Here is an 18136-nt window from a genome sequence, read left to right as displayed (position 1 = left end):
ATATCTTAAAGCATAACAAAAATATTACGTAATTATAAAACAATTGTATATTTTGACAAAAAGCATTAAATGCACATCAAATTTATGATAAGAATAATTTCAGCTGCACAACCAGCTTTTAGGGGCTATAAACTTGGAAAGGGAAAGTGGTGCAGACTAAAACCATTATAAAACCTAAATAAATCTGTGTGAAGCTTTACTAAAATGAAAAATTTAAACGGTTTAATGTATAGTGAGATCTCGACATAAAATAAAAAAAACAGGGAGGGGGGGATTAGGGACCCTCACAACTTATTTTTTCCAGACGCCATTTCTCCTCGGAGGTTTAATGCACCCTCCCCAAAAAATTATGAATCTTCCTCTGTAGCTTCACTGTAAAGTAAACAATATGAATCCAGCTGTTAGCAAGATCTTAATTAAGCTACACATTAGGATTACTTTTATCAAATGCTTTGCTAAGTTCAAACTGACAAACATTTAATATAAATTTGTAATTAAACTTTTGGTACTATTGTAATTTACAGTCCAATATTCCTCCACCCTCCTTGGTTTTTATCCATTAATTATCTTGTTGTATCTGCGCTACTTATGGATAATATTGCTTACCAAATTATTGACGCACTTGTGTAATAGCTCAATCGTATTGCAAATAAGGTCAAACAATTTTTGCAAATTCCATTGCAAATTTTTGAGAATATTTTGATGTCTTTTTTTTTGTAAGCACAGCTACTTTATAATTAGTAATTTCCGTAAGTTTGTCATAATGACTATCTGTTTCTTTTTATTTCAAACTTACTTCGACCCTCGTGTTATCTTTTTTCCCATTACAAATTCCACAGGGAAATAGACTAAAAAAACTTTTTAGATCCGACGTTTCCAAGAATTTTTGACTACAAAAAAATCTAGAACAAAAAGAACAGAGAGATATATCGACTCATTTAAAAACGTTATAAAGAATTAAATAATAATTATAATAAAAAAACGTAATTAAAAAAGCTTCGCTAGCAGTATATATAACCACCCATGTTATATTGCATTTGAAATAGACAGATAATACGCGTATCAAAGAATCGTCATACCGCTTATACGGTTAGTTTCAGTAGCAAAGCAAATCTAAAAAAGTGTTATAAGTTGGTCCATCGGTATCATATTATAACTGATTATTTAGGGGCCTAAATCTAAAAATAAAAGTCTAAAACCATCACGGGACCAATGTGAACCTTTACTACAATGAAGAACTAAATCGGTTTAGTAGCTATCGAAATCTTTTTACAAAAAAACCTTACTACTTGATAGTTTGAAATCGTTTTAGTCTAAACAAGGATGACAACGTCGAAGATAAAGAAGTAAATATAAGATCATTGAAAATAACGTGATCTTTTATAAATGATTTAATATTAATATTTTTTGTTGCTTGACTGACATACTGACGGATTAAGTCAATTGTGTGCTAGACGCATATGGGTGTAAGGAATCTTAAATAAGTGCTGAGAAAAATACCATTCCTCTTAATGTTTAAGGCAGACATACAGACGAATACTTGATTTATAGAGTAGATTCACTTCTAAAAACATCAAAGCTTTGGACAATATTGTGTTTGTTTGGATTCTTAGATGGGTCTGTGGACAAGTGCGTAGCACAAGTTTGGTCCCTGCCTTGGACAAGATGGCGAAGCCGCCCAAGTTCCTGAGGCCTGCTACATTCTTCTGATCTTGGATTCTTATCATTTCTAGATTGTCTGCGAATTTGATTAATGCTAAATTCCTCTTCCCCATTTACATATTTATGGCAAAAATTGCATGGATACAGGGATAGGCCTATTGATATAAAAAAAAAATCATTACGCAAACTATCCCAATATATAAAGTAAGGTTTTTTCGTCTGTAGCTTAAGATATTAATTACTACTAAACCAATTAAGTCTCCATTTTAGAGAATGAACAGGATAAAATTCCACCTTGTTAAACATTTTTTTGCATCAAATTTATTTTGTTTTGTCATATAAGAACTTTTTAAATGTAGAAAATGTATGATAATTATCAATAGTACCAATAGTTTAAACCTTTTTACTTTTTTTTCAAAACTTGATAAAAAAAATCATACTGTCGTTTTGGATAAAAATTAGTGGAAATGGTAAAAAAAGGATTCAATATCAATAAGTAGATAATCAAATACTATAAAACAAGGATGACAACATCCATAGGTAGCAAAGCACAAAATTTCGTGGATGGGACTGACGGTCATTGTTGTTTTATTCAAATGACGGGAAATTTAATTTGGATATCTTTAACTGAAAAAAGTGAAAATCGATTAATAAACACCAAAGATATGGGGAAAAATGTAAAAAATATAAAAATAGCCAAAAACCTGCAAAAAGGCAGTCTGACCGTCATTGTTGTTTTCTTCAAACGATGGGAAATTTAGTTTTGATATTTTTAACTGAAAAAAGTTTGAAAATCAGACCATAAACACCAAAGATATGGGGGAAAATGTAAAAAATATAAAAATAGCCAAAAACCTGCAAAAAGGCAGTCTCACCGTCATTGTTGATTTCTTCAAATGACCGAAAATTTAATTTTGATATCTTTAACTAAAAAAATTTTGAAAATCAGTCCATAAACACCAAAGATATGGGGGACAATATAAAAATAGCCAAAAACCTGCAAAAAGGCAGTATGACCGTCATTGTTGTTTTCTTCAAACGATGGGAAATTTAATTTTGATATCTTTAACTGAAAAAAGTTTGAAAATCGGACCATAAACACCAAAGATATGGGGGAAAATGTAAAAAAATATAAAAATAGCCAAACACCTGCAAAAAGGCAGTCTGACCGTCATTGTTGGTTCTTCAAACGACGGAAAATTTAATTTTGATATATCTAACTGAAAAAAGTTTGAAAATCGGACCATAAACACCAAAAATATGAGGAAAAATGTGGAAAATAAAAAAATAGCCTAAAACCTGCTAAAAAGCCGTCCGACCGCCATTGATGTTTTATAGTTAATTGGGCTCCTTAATGATGGAAATGTTGTTAAAAAAATTTCAGCTTTCTATCTTTTATAGGAGCTGAGTAAATCCCATTTCCCCCATAGCGTTACGGACTGACGGACGGACAAAGTGAATTATAGAGTAGCTTCGCTACTAAAAAAATATAAGAACTTGCGAAACAAACATGCAGTTTAAATAAGTTATAGATAGGATTCTCTTAAATCAGAGGAATCTATTTTAAGACACCATTTTATCAAATGACATTTCCGTAAAGAAAATAAGCATTATAAACGTACATAAGGACAAAGTATGTTACAGAGTGGATACTCAAAACCCACTTTCTTAATTAACAGCAAAATAAATCTAAATTTCAGGGTGGCTGCGCTTGTATTTTCATGCTTAATAATGAATGGAATGCTAAAAATGCTTGCCAAGCCTACAAACAAACTTTTTTCCCAGTAATAGTAGTGAAACTTCTCTATTGATTGTTTTAATACGATGCGATGACAAACTTTTCTATAGCTGAAAAATAATTTAACTAAATTTAAACCATCCCTAGCCCCCCTAGAAATAGCTTCTAACCTGCAAAGGTTGTCCTTTTAAAATAATATGTGGTGTAATCGGTCCAGCAGTTTCAGAGATCTTATTGGACGCTTTTTATATCTTTTAATTATTTTTTATTGGATAAGAGTCAATATGAAGTCAATATAAAAAGTATGTTTAAAACTGGCGCTAATTTAAATAGAAAACGTTTTCAACAAAAGTTTAAATATAATTTCATTATGGTTATTTTTATCCTATTATCTATAATACAAAGTAGCTTGATGTCTGTCTGTCTGTCTGTCTGTCCGTCTGTCCGTCCGTCCGTCTGAAGCTTAAGATCTCGGTAACCACTTAACCAATTGGATTCTACTCTTCAGGGTATATACCTATCGGTCCTCTGGTGGTTTTAAGCTATTTTCTTGGGGGGTGGGACAACTCCAAATACCCCCAAAAATGAAAGTTCCCCCCTCCATTTTTTTTTTTTGCAGAAGATTTTCTTGGTCCTTTTTTTGCAGAAGATTTCCTTGGTCCTTTTTTTTGCAGAAGATTTCCTTGGTCCTTTTTTTTGCAGAAGATTTCCTTGGTCATAGGCGTCCAAGGGGGTGGGTAATGGGGCGATTACCCCCCCCCCCCATTTAAAATTTACCCCTACCCTGAGGGTGCCGTAGGCACCCCCAACCATCTAGGAGGGGGTATTTACCCCCCACCCCAAATAATTTTGGGGGGGTAAATACCCCCCCCCCAAAATAAAAAATCTCTAATAAAAAAAATTTTTGCGCGCTTCGCGCGCATTTTTAATACTATATATTTAATAAAATTTAAATTACCCCCCCCAAAACTTTTACCCCGGGGGTAAATTTTGGGGGGGGGAAACTAAATTTACCCCTGCCAACAGATTTCAGGGGGGGTAATTACCCCCCCCCCCAAGCAAATTTTACCCCCGGGTAAAAATTTTGGGGGGGTAAAAACAATTTGCGGCGCGCTTCGCGCGCCATTTTACTCCCCCCCAAAAACGAATTACCCCCCCCCCTAAATTTTTTTTACCCCCCCCCAAAATAAAAAGCTTGTACGCCCCTGTCCTTGGTCCTTTATTTTTTCTTTTGAAGATTTCCCTGGTCCTTTTACGAATTTCACCTTCGCGAAGCCGCTAGTATTATATAAAGTAACTAGCGGCTACGCCCCTAGAAACCTCTAGGGGCACTTAAGGTAGGAGAGGGAAAAGTCGACCTTATCCCATTTTAAATTTGAGTTAAATTGGGGAAAGGGGGGTGAAGACACCCTCGATAAAAATTGTTTAAAACCTTCCCAGGACCTATAAGAAGTTTTACTGTAAAGGAGAACATTATCGGTTCAGAGGTTAGAGAGATCCTTCGGGACAGACAAAAACGGTTACTACTTTATATGATAGAATAAGCTTTTTTTTGTCTGTAGCGAAGGATCTCATCAACCACCCAAACGATATGGTTCTCCTTTACAATGAAGCATCTTATAAGTCCCGTGATGGTTTTAGGCTATTTTATGTAAAAAAAATCCTGAGTATGGTTTAAAGCTATTTTTCTTCCCTTACACATAACTTCGAATAAATAGCCCCTAGATGCTAGGGTCACAGCAGCTAGTATGTAATAATGTAATATTATACAAAATATATATTTTGCTATAGGTTACATGAAGGAATGGGACATTGAACTGTAAATCATACCTTTTAAACTGACAGTGCCCATACTTTTCAACCAATAATTTAAATTTACAGAAGGGATAGATTATGTTTATCATAATTGGAGATGAACATCAATTTGTCAATGAATGTCTTATCTATTTATATCCCTGGTATTGCCCAAATGTTCCATCTATAATACAAAGTAGTACGATGTCTATCTGTCTGTCTGTCCGTCTGTCTGAAGCTTAAGATCTCAGTAACCGCTGAACCGATTGGGCTCTACTCTTCAGGAAATATACCTACTGGTCCTGGGATGGTTTAAAGCTATTTTCTTGGGGGGGGGGTGGGACAACCACAACCCCCCCCCAAAAAAGCAAAGCCCCTAGAGGCTAGGGGCGAAGCCGCTAGTAATTACATAAGACATTAACCCTGGGGGCGTCAAAATGATTACCATTACAGGAGACGAGGGTTAATTTATAAAAAATGGACAAAACATTTTTAAAAATTAACTTCTTATTCTTACCTGACTTATAATAACAAAAGGGTTAAATTATTTTATTTTCTTATATCTATCTAACTTGAAAAATAAACTTCTATCATTTTGGACATAATTGTCCACTTTTTAAGCAAAATAAACACAAAAATTAAACTTTTTAAATATTTGAACTAAGCATATTTTGTGTATGTGAGAGCGCCACACAATTATAACTGATGTGTTGATTTCACATTTTCTAGAGAATGCTATTCTTGGGTTTCAGGGACAACGGACAATTATTTCATATCTAATATTTGTTAACAATTACCATTATGTTCAAAAAACTCCCAGTAAAAATTAATTGAATAAGTAAATGATCTATGATATTTATAAACAATTAAATCAGCAAACTTGATTTTTCACCATTAATTTTAATGTAAAAAGGAGATCTTTTTGTAATAATTGGGGCAATATATATATTAAAAACAATCATAGCAAGTTAAAATTGCGAGTGAAAACCATAGAACACATCTTTATTTTTATTTGATATTTAAAGATAAATATATTTTAGGCCTCTGTGGGCTATTATCACTGCTGGGCTCTTCTAACTTAACCTAACCTAACTTGTGGTCTATATGAGATATGAGGGGAAACCGCCGCCGCTTTATCCATTATCCGTGAAGCTAAACTGACTGATACATATACTTAGTTTAGGTCTTTTGGGGAACTTTATTGGGTGTCAGAGTGTGTGTTTGTGTGTATGTGTGTATGTGTGTGTGTCTGTGTGTGTGAGAGAGATTGTAGGGTGTCCACTAAAAAGATATTAAAGGGTTAACCTGAACCTGATAGTGATGGATAAAAAATGTCTTTTGATTTTATTATTTTAGGTTAGATTATTTAGGGAACTGGGGAACCCTGCAGGGATGTGGCCCATAAGCCCACATAAATTAAGCTTAGAATTGTAAATTAAGAAAATGAAATATTTTAGACACTCCTTATTTACTAAGTATATTTGCGATAACTTTTATTTATTAGATTCTTCCAATTTTTAACATTTACAAAACGGCCTGCATTATTGCTTCAAGATCCATGTCAGATCTATATAGGAAATAAATGTCTATATATGAGCTCAAGTCTTCCAAGAAATAAATGTGTAAAACTCATAGTGCTCCAATAATCCATAATAAACTCTCATTGCCCAGAACAATACGACCCAATATCTTACTTTATTAAGAATAAATTCATCTTTTTTATTTCATGTTGCTATTTACATTATGTTGAAGTATTTAATTACTATTCTTAAAACAGAAAATTTAAATTCATAATATAGTAAATTTACGAAAACTTAGTTTTAAAATAAATTGATTCTAGCGCCACTTTTAATGTGTTCAGATTTACAAACAAAAATTAAAAACATTTTAGCCCTTTCGTGACGGTTATATAAAAAAATATATATTGGAAAATAAATTCCATAATTCAAATTGCATTTTTGAAAGAATGAAATAAACATTATTGTAAATACGTATCTGAAGATCAAATAAAAAAAAATGGAAGAAAAAGCAAGTGTGAGAGAGAGGTTTAAAAAAAAGAAAACGCTAAGGCAGAATGTTATTACGTTCATAGTATCAAAGGCTTTTATTGTAAAATAAATAACTAAAATCGGCCGGACAGAAATTTTAACGTAAGTAGTTGAACTTGAAGTAATCTTTATGTGCAAGTTGATATATTTATATTTATTTTCTAATATTTCCCCTGTGAATATACAGTGTACCACCCGCCCCCCCCCCCAAAAAAAAAAGGGCATAGGAAATGTCAGAGAAATTTTAACAAAATCAGGCAGAAACAGGCTAGAAAAAATAGCTTAAAACCATCTAAAAATGAAATAGCCTAATGCCCTCATGAGACCTATTTAAAGCTTACCTAAAATTGAGAACCCGATTGCTTTAGTAGTTATTGAGATTTTAACCTTCAGACAAAAAAACTTTATAAATTATTAGCGTTTGCCCCTTTATTATCTACGGAATAGAGAAAAAGCTTAAACCCATCCCAAGACTTAAATCTAAAAATTAAATAGCCTAAAACCATCACGGGACAAGTTTTGTTAAGTTTATACAAAATAGAGAACCAAATCAGTTAAGTAGATTAGATATTAAGAATGAGACATTGAAATCAAATTGACAATATATTTACAAATAAAAATATTTTTATTAGTTATTTAATGTTGTATGTTGTAAATCATACAAAACTTGAATAGAAGATAAGATAATAAAGTCTTCCCTGGAAATACTAAAAGCTATACTGACATATAAAGGGGAAAAATACATTTTTAATTTAAAATTAAAGCCGTCTATCTTTGATAGCAGATGAAGAATTATGTTTTACCCTCAGACGGACATTTCTAATTATAGAGGTGCTTCGCGTAAAAAAATATATTTAAGAATAATTAAGCAAGTGAGGTTTAGGGTGCTTTCCCATATAGAGTACATATCAAGCATTGAAAATACACTCCAATATTTTATAAACTAGCGGCTTCGCCCCAAGAGGTTTAATCAAACCAATTTTTCGTAATTTAGATTTTTAAAAAAATTATTTTTTTTTAATTTTTTGGGGGAATTTTTTTTTTTTGAGGGGGGGTAGTTGACCCCACTATTTTAATTTTAGTTTAAAAAAGAAAAGAAAAAAAATTTGGGGGGGAGGTATTTTACATTTTTTGGGGAGTTGGGAGTGTCCCACTCCCCCAAAAAAATAGATATAAACCTTCCCGGGACCTATGAGAAGCTACCCTGTAAAGGAGAACCCGATTGGTTCAGCTGTTAGCGAGATCCTTCGCTACAAACAGACATACATCGTTCCACTTTGTATTATAGATAAATTGTAAATTAGAAGGGATAGGTTTTTCCCATAAGCCTAATTCTTGCAAGGGGTCTAACCCACCGAGGTTTACACTTTATGTGCCTCTACTCTTGATAGGATTAATTAAAAGAATTTCTAAGAAATTTTAAAGCTTAACAAGGATGACATTATTTATAAGTTCTTAGTAAAGCTAAAAATCTTTGATAGTAGATTTCCAACAGACGGACGGGCGGACAAAGTAAGTTATATACTGGATGTTCATCAGTATGGGGATGTTTTTTTAATTCCAGCCTTTTATCTTTAATAACTAAAGAGAAATTCACGTTTACTCCTTTACGGTTTCTTACTGACAGACAGACATTTCAATTAGAGTACAAAGAAACATATGATAACATCCATAAACTTTGTGAAGTTAATAAAAATCTAATAAGATAGACAATGTGGTTAAAACATTAGATTTCAATAGAAATATATACAGTAAACTTTAAACATACATCTCTAAAACCATAAAATCTAATTACTAAAACTTTAGCATAATGGACGGACTGACTGACAAAGATAATTGAATATATGATGCTTTTTAGTCAGCGAAATCCTCACAGACAAATGTGCTTTCTATTTTTATTTTAAAGTAAATCATGATTCTGATTGTGTACCAGACAGACATATAAAGTTTATGTAAGATTTTCTGCTAAAATATTTTTTAGTAGAGAAGCTACTCTATAATTTGAAATGTCCTTCCGTTTTTTTTCTAATAACTTGGACCCTAAGGCGGCCTAAGGCCGCTTTCGTCACTAGTATATATATATATGTGTGTGTGTGTGTTTGTGTGTAAGTTAAGCGTAGAGGCCAAAACGGCACAAAACTTTGCGTTTACAAAAACAAGTCAGGATCGCTTTGCGCGTTTTCTGCAAATGTATTACAGATACCATAGTAGCGTAGCATAAACAAGCTAAAACGTTTTTTATAGAAAAATAAAGGCAGATGCATTTTCAAAGACTAACAACTTGACCCTAAAGCACTTGAGGTGGTGAATAAGGGTGGGATGTCAAACTCCAACTTTCAATAAAATTGTGGGGAACATTTCTCTAGGGGTAAATTCTCTTAGTAAGGTAGTACCCTCCAACAAGATAATCATATTTACCTTCCCTGGGCCAATGAGAACCTACAGTGCTAAAGAGAACCATATGGGTTCAGTGGTTAGTGACTAACTGTTCTAACTATTAAAAATCGCGCATTTATTTGTATTAGGTTCTAAATTGGATGTAAAGAAAAAATACAACAATTCTATTCATTCTTGGAAATGAAAAAATGTAAAAATTTAGCTTGGGTTAGGCAGGTTTTTAGCTGTGGGTATATAGTAACTAATCTGCTAATAATTTGACAAGTTTAAACTTCAAAATTTAATAAATGGCGGTGAATTTGTCCAGTAGAGTAAATTTAAAATGTCAATGCGATTACAAATATTAATTTCTACATGTATAAGGAAACAAATAATCATGTACTATTAGAACAAATCCTCTCTCTTTAAATTTCGCTCATTCATATTTTACTTTGTAAGTTACTTTGCTAGTTTAACAAGGGTAAAATTGTCCATTTTCAATCATTAAATCTTATATGCAAAGATTCTGTTTGTTTGTAAGAAGATATTAGCATTGCATGCATGTTTTAGTCTATTTTTAAGTGTTTTCCAAAAAGATTTGCTATGGAAGGTTTTATTATTAAAGGAAAAGAATAATGATAGTTATCAATCGCTTCATATTATAGACCGTTTTCCGCGGAAATTAAAATTAAATCAAAATTTTTCTCTAAAGAACCGGGAAAGCAAAATTGATTTACATTTATGTTTTTTTTATATTTTTGAAAAATTGTATGTAATACGATACGCTAATTGATTTTCAATATGGGTGAGAACCAGTTCAATCCAGCATATATTAATCGGTTTTGAAGCCATACTAGAATAGTTATTTCTTTCATCGTATTATAAACCGCTTTCAGCGCCTCGGGGCTAAAAAACTGGTTTTAATCTTATGATTGTACATTTTTTTATTCGTAGGAAGCGGTTTATAATACGATGCTAGACATAGTTTTTTCGTATGGATGAGAACCGGTTCCTATCCGCCGGATTCGAATGAATACGAGAAAATGAATTACTATATTATTTTTCTAGGGATTAAAGTATCCATTAAAAAAAATTGCGACTTACAAAATTCAAGTTTGAACAGACTTGTGTCTATCTATCTTCACACATATCCTGAGCTAAAGATAGTAACTTATTATTTAAACCTATTTCAAAAAAATAATCCTCTTGTTTAAATTAATTTGGCTTTGAGACACAATTTCATAGATTAACACACACATGTAGCACAGGGCTTCGAACCCGTGCTACGTACATCCGGAGCGGAAGGAGGCGCACAGCGAGAATTACAGGATAGCTACGCTGTATGTTAAATGTGTACATAAAATCTTTTCTATTTTTCAAACAGAACTGTGTCATAAATTGACATTTTATAAGTATTAGTATTGCAGCAATTATCAATAAAGCATTTTTTTTGACCAGGAATACCACCGCATATAAAATTAATTTTAAAAAAATTTTAATAAGAAATTTACATAAATGTATACATTTCTTTAAAAATCCTAATAACAAAAACTGACAAGAATAAAACATTAGGATAAGTTTAAAAATACATTTAACAAAAAATTACTTCTAAAACTGAAAATCTATGTACCTACATTTTAATCATAAAAATAATCAATATTCAATTTTTAACTGCAAGTTATGTATATATTATTATATACCCTTCTGAAGATTGCACAAGCATGAAACTTTAGGATAAAGATAAAAAAAATGTTTTTTAACTATTCTTACATATATTTTTTCCGGGTATAGTCCCTTTCGTGGCAACGCACCTTAAGGGGCGATTCTTCGTATTTTTCAGAGTAGGTTTTCTCCTATTTCTAGCCCATGCGGGGGGCTCTAACCCTGCCCGGCCAATTGCCTAACCCTGTGGGGCAATCACCTAATCCAATAAAACCTAACCTAACCTAAAATAACCTATAAAAAAAAATATTTTAAAAATACGATGAATCTCCCATTAAGGGGCGTTTCCACGAATGGGACTATTCCCATTTTTCATATTTTTTGTTTGAGAGGGGTGTGTTTCCTTTATACATTCCTTTTAGAATAATGAAAGTCACATATCTATAATAGCTTTCTAAACAATTCACTTTTAACAATATACTAAACAAGTACAATATAGTCCATAAAAATGATTTCTTAAATGAAATTTATTTTAGTCTTCTACATCCTATTATACAAAGTAGTAACGTTCTTTTGTCTAAAGCTTAAGATCTCAATAACTACTTAACCGAGTACATAGGCGTCCAAGGGGGGGGGGGGTAATGGGGCGATTACCCCCCCCCCCCATTTAAAATTTACCCCTACCCTGGGGGTGCCGTAGGCACCCCCAACCATTTAGGAGGGGGTATTTACCCCCCCCCAAACAATTTTGGGGGGGTAAATACCCCCCCAAACAATTTTACCCCGGGGGTAAATTTTGGGGGGGGTAAACAAATTTTACCCCTGCCAACAGATTTCAAGGAAACTTTTAACCAGATACCAAATAGGCTCTAGTGGTGGGCATTAAGGTAATCTTTATTGACTAGTGTAATAAACAGAATATTGTCCCCTTTCTTCCTGTTTAATTTCCCTGTTTCATGAAATAGTGCAATTTTTAATTAATTAAATCAACAAATGATTTACGACTCAAATCAAAGAATCAATGATTCACATTTTTCAACAAGAGCAGTAAAGTGCACAGGGGTTTGCCAAGAGGTGCTCGAAGCGCATCATAAAATTTTTACCATCCCTATAATATACGCTTTTGACACCTTCCTTAAACCCAAATCAAGATGGGTGTGAGCTTTAGGGGGGTGTAACACAAACAACAAGAGGAATGTAATTGTATGGCCAACTCCCATATAAGATCAATATACTCATCAGTCAAACAAGAGTTCTTTGTTAAATTGAAGCCCAATGTGTGCAAATTTTTATTCACATTTCCAATAAATTTTACCCCCCCCCCCCCCCCACCTCCACGTTAAAAAAAAATTGCCCCTAAGTTTCCCTAAGATATAAAGGGGGAAAAATACTACTACAAAATTGTTTTTGTCCCTTAATAGAATGAAACTTATTTATATGGCTTCGAAACCGATAAAAACTCGTTTAAATAGAACCGGTTCTAAGCTATACTGAAAAATCATGTATCGTAGCGTAATAAAACAATTTTCTACAAATATTAAAATAAGAAATCTTAATATTAATACCTGTTTTGTTGGCCTCAGCCTTTGCCCCAGGGTCTAACAAACCTGGTTTAAATCTATAATTTTTTATTTCAATATGCGCGGAAAGCTGTCTATAATACAATGCTATACATAACTTTTGAAAAAATTTATGTATACCTAGCGAAGCACTAATAATTTTGGATGGACAAACGGACGGCAGTATCATAAACAATATAACTAGAAAGTTAAAAAATCACAAAACCTTATAACTTAAAATCGGGGTTGCAACATTTAGCATCGGTTCGGTTTCTTACAGACGGAAATATATTTTTAATTTAAGAGAAGCTTTGCTACATTATTTTGCCCCTAAGGGTACTTTAGAAGTTATTTCCCCAACCCCCTCCCTCCCCACCCCAAGTTTATAAATTTGGGGCTCATTCAGGAAGGTTGAGTTGAGTTCCTCCGAAGGATCCCGATAACCACTGAACCGATATGGTTTTCTTTTGCAGTGTATGTTCATATAGGAAGATTTATTATTTTGGGGAGGACACCACACCCTTTCAAGATAGACCTTAAAAAAGCACAACACAGCATGTATGGTCAAACAGACAAGGTTACTTATGGAATAGCTTCATAACAATCGATATATTATTACTTGGGTTTTGCACTAAATTTTCATGTACTCTGATAAAGTGATGCTCGCAGCTGACTAAAATAACGATACCCCATATATATACCCTTTATCTCATTATATCCCCTCCAACTGAATGAACAAACTGACCAATAAATGAGTTCCATATTAGTAAGCTGAATTAACGACAAATTTTCCCCTGTAAATATATCCACGTATATCCTATATTAGGTATTAGGTATAACCAACAAGCGAAATAAATCTAAAATAATATTTGGGGGGCAGACATAAAGGTCGTCAATTTTACTATATGTGGCCCCCCCCCCCCCCCTCCAACGACAGCTGAAAACGACGTATATGTTTCGTGATTTTTATCTAATTAATTTCGTTTTTGGTATAAGCTGATCCTATGTTTATTTTCATAACTGAAATGAAAAATTTTAAAATCTCTGATCTTGCTCAATATGTTCTAGAATTGCAGCCAGGAAAATATACATTATACATTCATAAAAAATAGGATGTAATTTTTAATCAAAATTGAATATAATTAACTGTTTGATAGTGAAAGATATTTTTACAGAAGGTTGTAAAATAAATAGAATGATAGAGGGGTGTTGAGAAAGTGACGAAAGTTATGGAGGGGGGGGGGGGGGGTCATAAACATCCAATGATGATTATAAAGGGATGTTTACTCTATTCAAATTTCGAAACCACCCATTGAACTCCCCTAAAAAAAATTTAAAAAATATTAGATTACCCCCCTCAAACCTTTTAAACCCCACTGACTGATTTTACCCCTATCAAAAAGCTTTTTCTGTTTCTAGGGTGGGGGGAGGTGGCGGAGGGTTGTTTCTCTTAATTCTTTAACAATGCCAATAAATCGTCTATTTTTCAACTTTTAAACAAAAAGTCTTGAATTAATTTTTCATATTTAAGATAAATGTACTATAAATCTCTTAGTAATTATTGATTATACAATCACTTTAGATAGATAAAAACAAGGATGACACTATCCATAAGTAACAAAGAACAAGCAAATATTTAAAGAATCAAGAAAAGTAAAAGATTCAAGATGTGTTTCTCTTTTACAATGTAGCTTCTTACAGATCCTGAAAATTTTATGGCTTAATAATTAATTAATTAATTATAATCAAATAGTAGGAAGGTTAGATGCATGAACTTTTGACCTTTGATTTTTTATATTGCTCTAATGGCTTAAAATTAGAGGAAGTAAGGATTGTAGATTTCAATGGCGTAGGGTAGGGTGGTGTAGGTTGGCTATCAACAAAGTTTATAATAGGGAAAACCTGCTTTCCCCTTTTTTTCAACCCAAAATTGTTTTTACATGCCCTTGGTTAATTGTGATGCATATTTTTATTTTATTTTGTACAAAACCTATCTCTGCCCTGAAAGATAGTGTAAATCTTAAGCTGAGTATAATACACTACAATTCCGCATAATATCAAAAACAATAGATTTATTATTACTTGGATCTTACACCAGATTATCATGTACTATGATAAAGTGAAACTTGTAGTTGGATAAAATAACAATTTTCGCCCTCCTATCCCCCATCCCTTCCCCTACATACTGGATGAACAATCAGCCCAATAAGCGATGTCAATGTTAGCAACCGAAATTGACGACAATATACCTCTGTAATAATATCAATATATATTCTATGTCCATTTAAAAAAAACACACAGGGCGGTTAGGGAGAGGACATTGAAGTGTAAATTATACTGGTTCACAAAGTTTTGTTCTTTGCTTAAAAACTTTATGTACTTTTATTAAATCTTGATTGGTTGGATCAAACCAGCAGACAATCAAAAATATAATCTACAAAAGGGGTAATTTTGTTTATCAACGTTAGTTTTCGTTACTTGATTCAGTAAAGTATCCAAAATTTCTAGGCGAAGAACAATTATAAACAAAATTATCCTTTCTGTAGATTAAGATCATGGGTTGAAAAAAATGAACGCTAGTTTAAACCAACCAATCAATTCAAGAAACCAATACTATGTGTGAATATGGAAGAACTTATTTATAAAATTTGCGTAATTGTAAGTTCACCAGATGAGAAAGATATCTATTTGTCCGGTTAAATCCAGACTCACTATCTTATCTAACCTAAAATAATTTAGACTACAAAACAGCGAGATTCAAGCTTCCCTAAATAGAAATAGGAAAATCAATCATCTTATTTTCCGCAAATACAATATAAAATACTAGCGGCTACGCCCCTAGAGGCCTCTAGTGGCACTTTAAATGTGTTTTTGTTCAAGTCTATACGATTCCTCTTTATTGTTTTCAAATTCTACGATACCTCTTTATGTTTCGACCAAGTCTCTCAAATATTTAAATTTTTTCGACTTTTTTCTTATTTCTCTTGCAAGGGTGGTAGTACCCTCCCCCAAAATAGTCATAAACCTTCCCGGGGCATATGAGAAGCTATCCTTTTAAGGAGAATCCGATCGGTTCTGCGGTTAGCGAGATCCTTCGGTACAGACACACAAATAGACATCCTGTTACTTTAGTGTAAGGATATTTTACTAATAAGCGGCCCTAAATGCCTCTAGGGTCACTCGAAGGAAGGAAAGGGTGGTGAAAAAGTCTAAATTTTCTTTATGAATTTTTAAAAAAAATTTAAGTTATATTTTTTCTAGTAAAGGAGACAAACATCCTTTTAATTTTATATAAGGATCATAACAAAAATTTTTAGTTGTATTCCCAATTAGTTTAGTGCAAAATTAGACACTTTTAAAGTTGCACGGTGCAACAAATTAAAATAAAACCTGTTTAAATAACAAGTATTATTACATCCATAAATGCAGATCTCATAAAAGTTGAAAAATTTGAGTATATTATTCGAGGGATCCAAAGGCTATGGAAGATAAATCGATGTACATCCCAAATGTTAATACACAAAATTACTCCTTCTGTAGATTATAATTAGTGGTTGAAACGTGTGTACACCCAACTTAATGAACCAAGCAATCAAAATCCATTGAATGTCCCCACAATTGTTAAGCCAACGAATAAGAAAACGTTATTATAAAACTTTGGGGACTAGTGTAATAAACAGCCTAATGTCCCCTCTCTCTCTCTCTGCTTAATCTAACATTTTCCGATAAAAATTAATCCTTAAGACCAACCTATTTACAGATTTTAATTATTATTAGTAAATGTCACTAGGTTAGGTTGCCAATAAGTTGGTTAGCGAAGAGCTTTGAATGTTTTATGTTTTAAATTACTTTTTTTATAGATACAATAAGGTTTCACCAAAGAAGATCTTCTTTGGGTTTCACACTCTAGCTTAAATAGAAGCTGAGATAAAAGGGGAATAGGAAGAGGCTATGAAGAAGTAAATAATCTGTATAGGGAGGGGAGTAAAATGTCTTGCAAGGCCAATCCAAATTTTTAATTACAACCCAACATTTTTTAGATGAGGGGGGGAGATCAAAATATTATGTTTTGTATATGAAATGTCAAAAATTTACAAAATAAGTAGCTTGATTTTAAAGATGGGGGGGGGGGGTATATCTAATACGATCAAATTATTTTGGGATTAACATCCATTTTTGTTTCGGGAGAGGGGGGGGACCAATTGACGTACCTGGGCCTTGCCCAAAAAAAGTAAGACAAATGTTCTTGAAAATTGATAACAGGACTTAATAAATCATTTTTTTAAAATCATGTTTTGTACTCATGGAATCCTTAAATCCTTTTGTATTATTAATTAAATGAAGTTGAATTCTATTCTATAACACGGATATGTTTGTTACTCCAACACAAAGTCACTTCGTCTGAGTAAGGTAGATGAAACCATTTACTTTGAAATTAACTTACTGTTGATATCAGTGGTGTGCACGGTGTCAGGGGTATGCGCATAGAGCACCTTAAATTTTGACCCTATCATGCACTTTCCTCAAAGCAAAAGGATGAGGGTTAAGGGGGTGTAATTCAAACATTAATGGGTGTGTAATAAACTTATAGTATAGATGTAAAAACAGACTACTAAATGATTTCCGATTGCAAAGACCTAAAGCTCAGCAGACGAGAATAATTTCATTAAACTTTGCTTTCTAAATTCAGGTGTTTACCCCTTTAGACTTTGAATCTCTTATTTTACACCCCTCAAGTTTTTTTTTAAAAAATACATTAGATTACTCCCGTAAGGTATAGAATCCGTTATTTTACCCCAATGGTAAAAAGCTTGGGCGTCCTTGTGTTAACATTAGTTTACAATTTGCTTTTTGTTCTTTTGCCAGCACCCGGCTGTATTTACATTTTTGAAAGAATCAGCTGAACTCAAGGACCCAACCCAAAGTTGGTAAAAGGCCTTTGAAAATGGGTGATTGTTACATACAAAATCCGCGAGTCGGCTCCTTTTTTTTCTGGCTCCCAATATCGAATCTCATATGTATTAAAGTAAAGATTATAAGCAAATTTACATATACTATTTATCGCTCTATATATATTACTTTAATGGGTGTGTTATCTTAAGGTAAAAGCATAGGATACACTGCATGATCAACATGTTAAAAAGTCAAAAGGTATATTCTACCATTCTAAAATAAAATCCCTTTATAAACCATTTGTTTCCCCCCCCCCAAAAAAAAAAAAAAAATATTTTTCTTTATGGAACAACTTTATATGGGTGGAGCAGTTATTATTAGTAAGAAAAAAAGCTAAAGCATTA

The sequence above is a fragment of the Acartia tonsa genome, chromosome 7, assembly GCF_053477335.1.
Source record: "Acartia tonsa isolate MP-2025a chromosome 7, ASM5347733v1, whole genome shotgun sequence".
Classification (NCBI taxonomy): Eukaryota; Metazoa; Arthropoda; class Copepoda; order Calanoida; family Acartiidae; genus Acartia; species Acartia tonsa.
The sequence above is the reverse complement of the archived record's forward strand: the minus strand, read 5'-3'. Positions refer to the sequence as shown.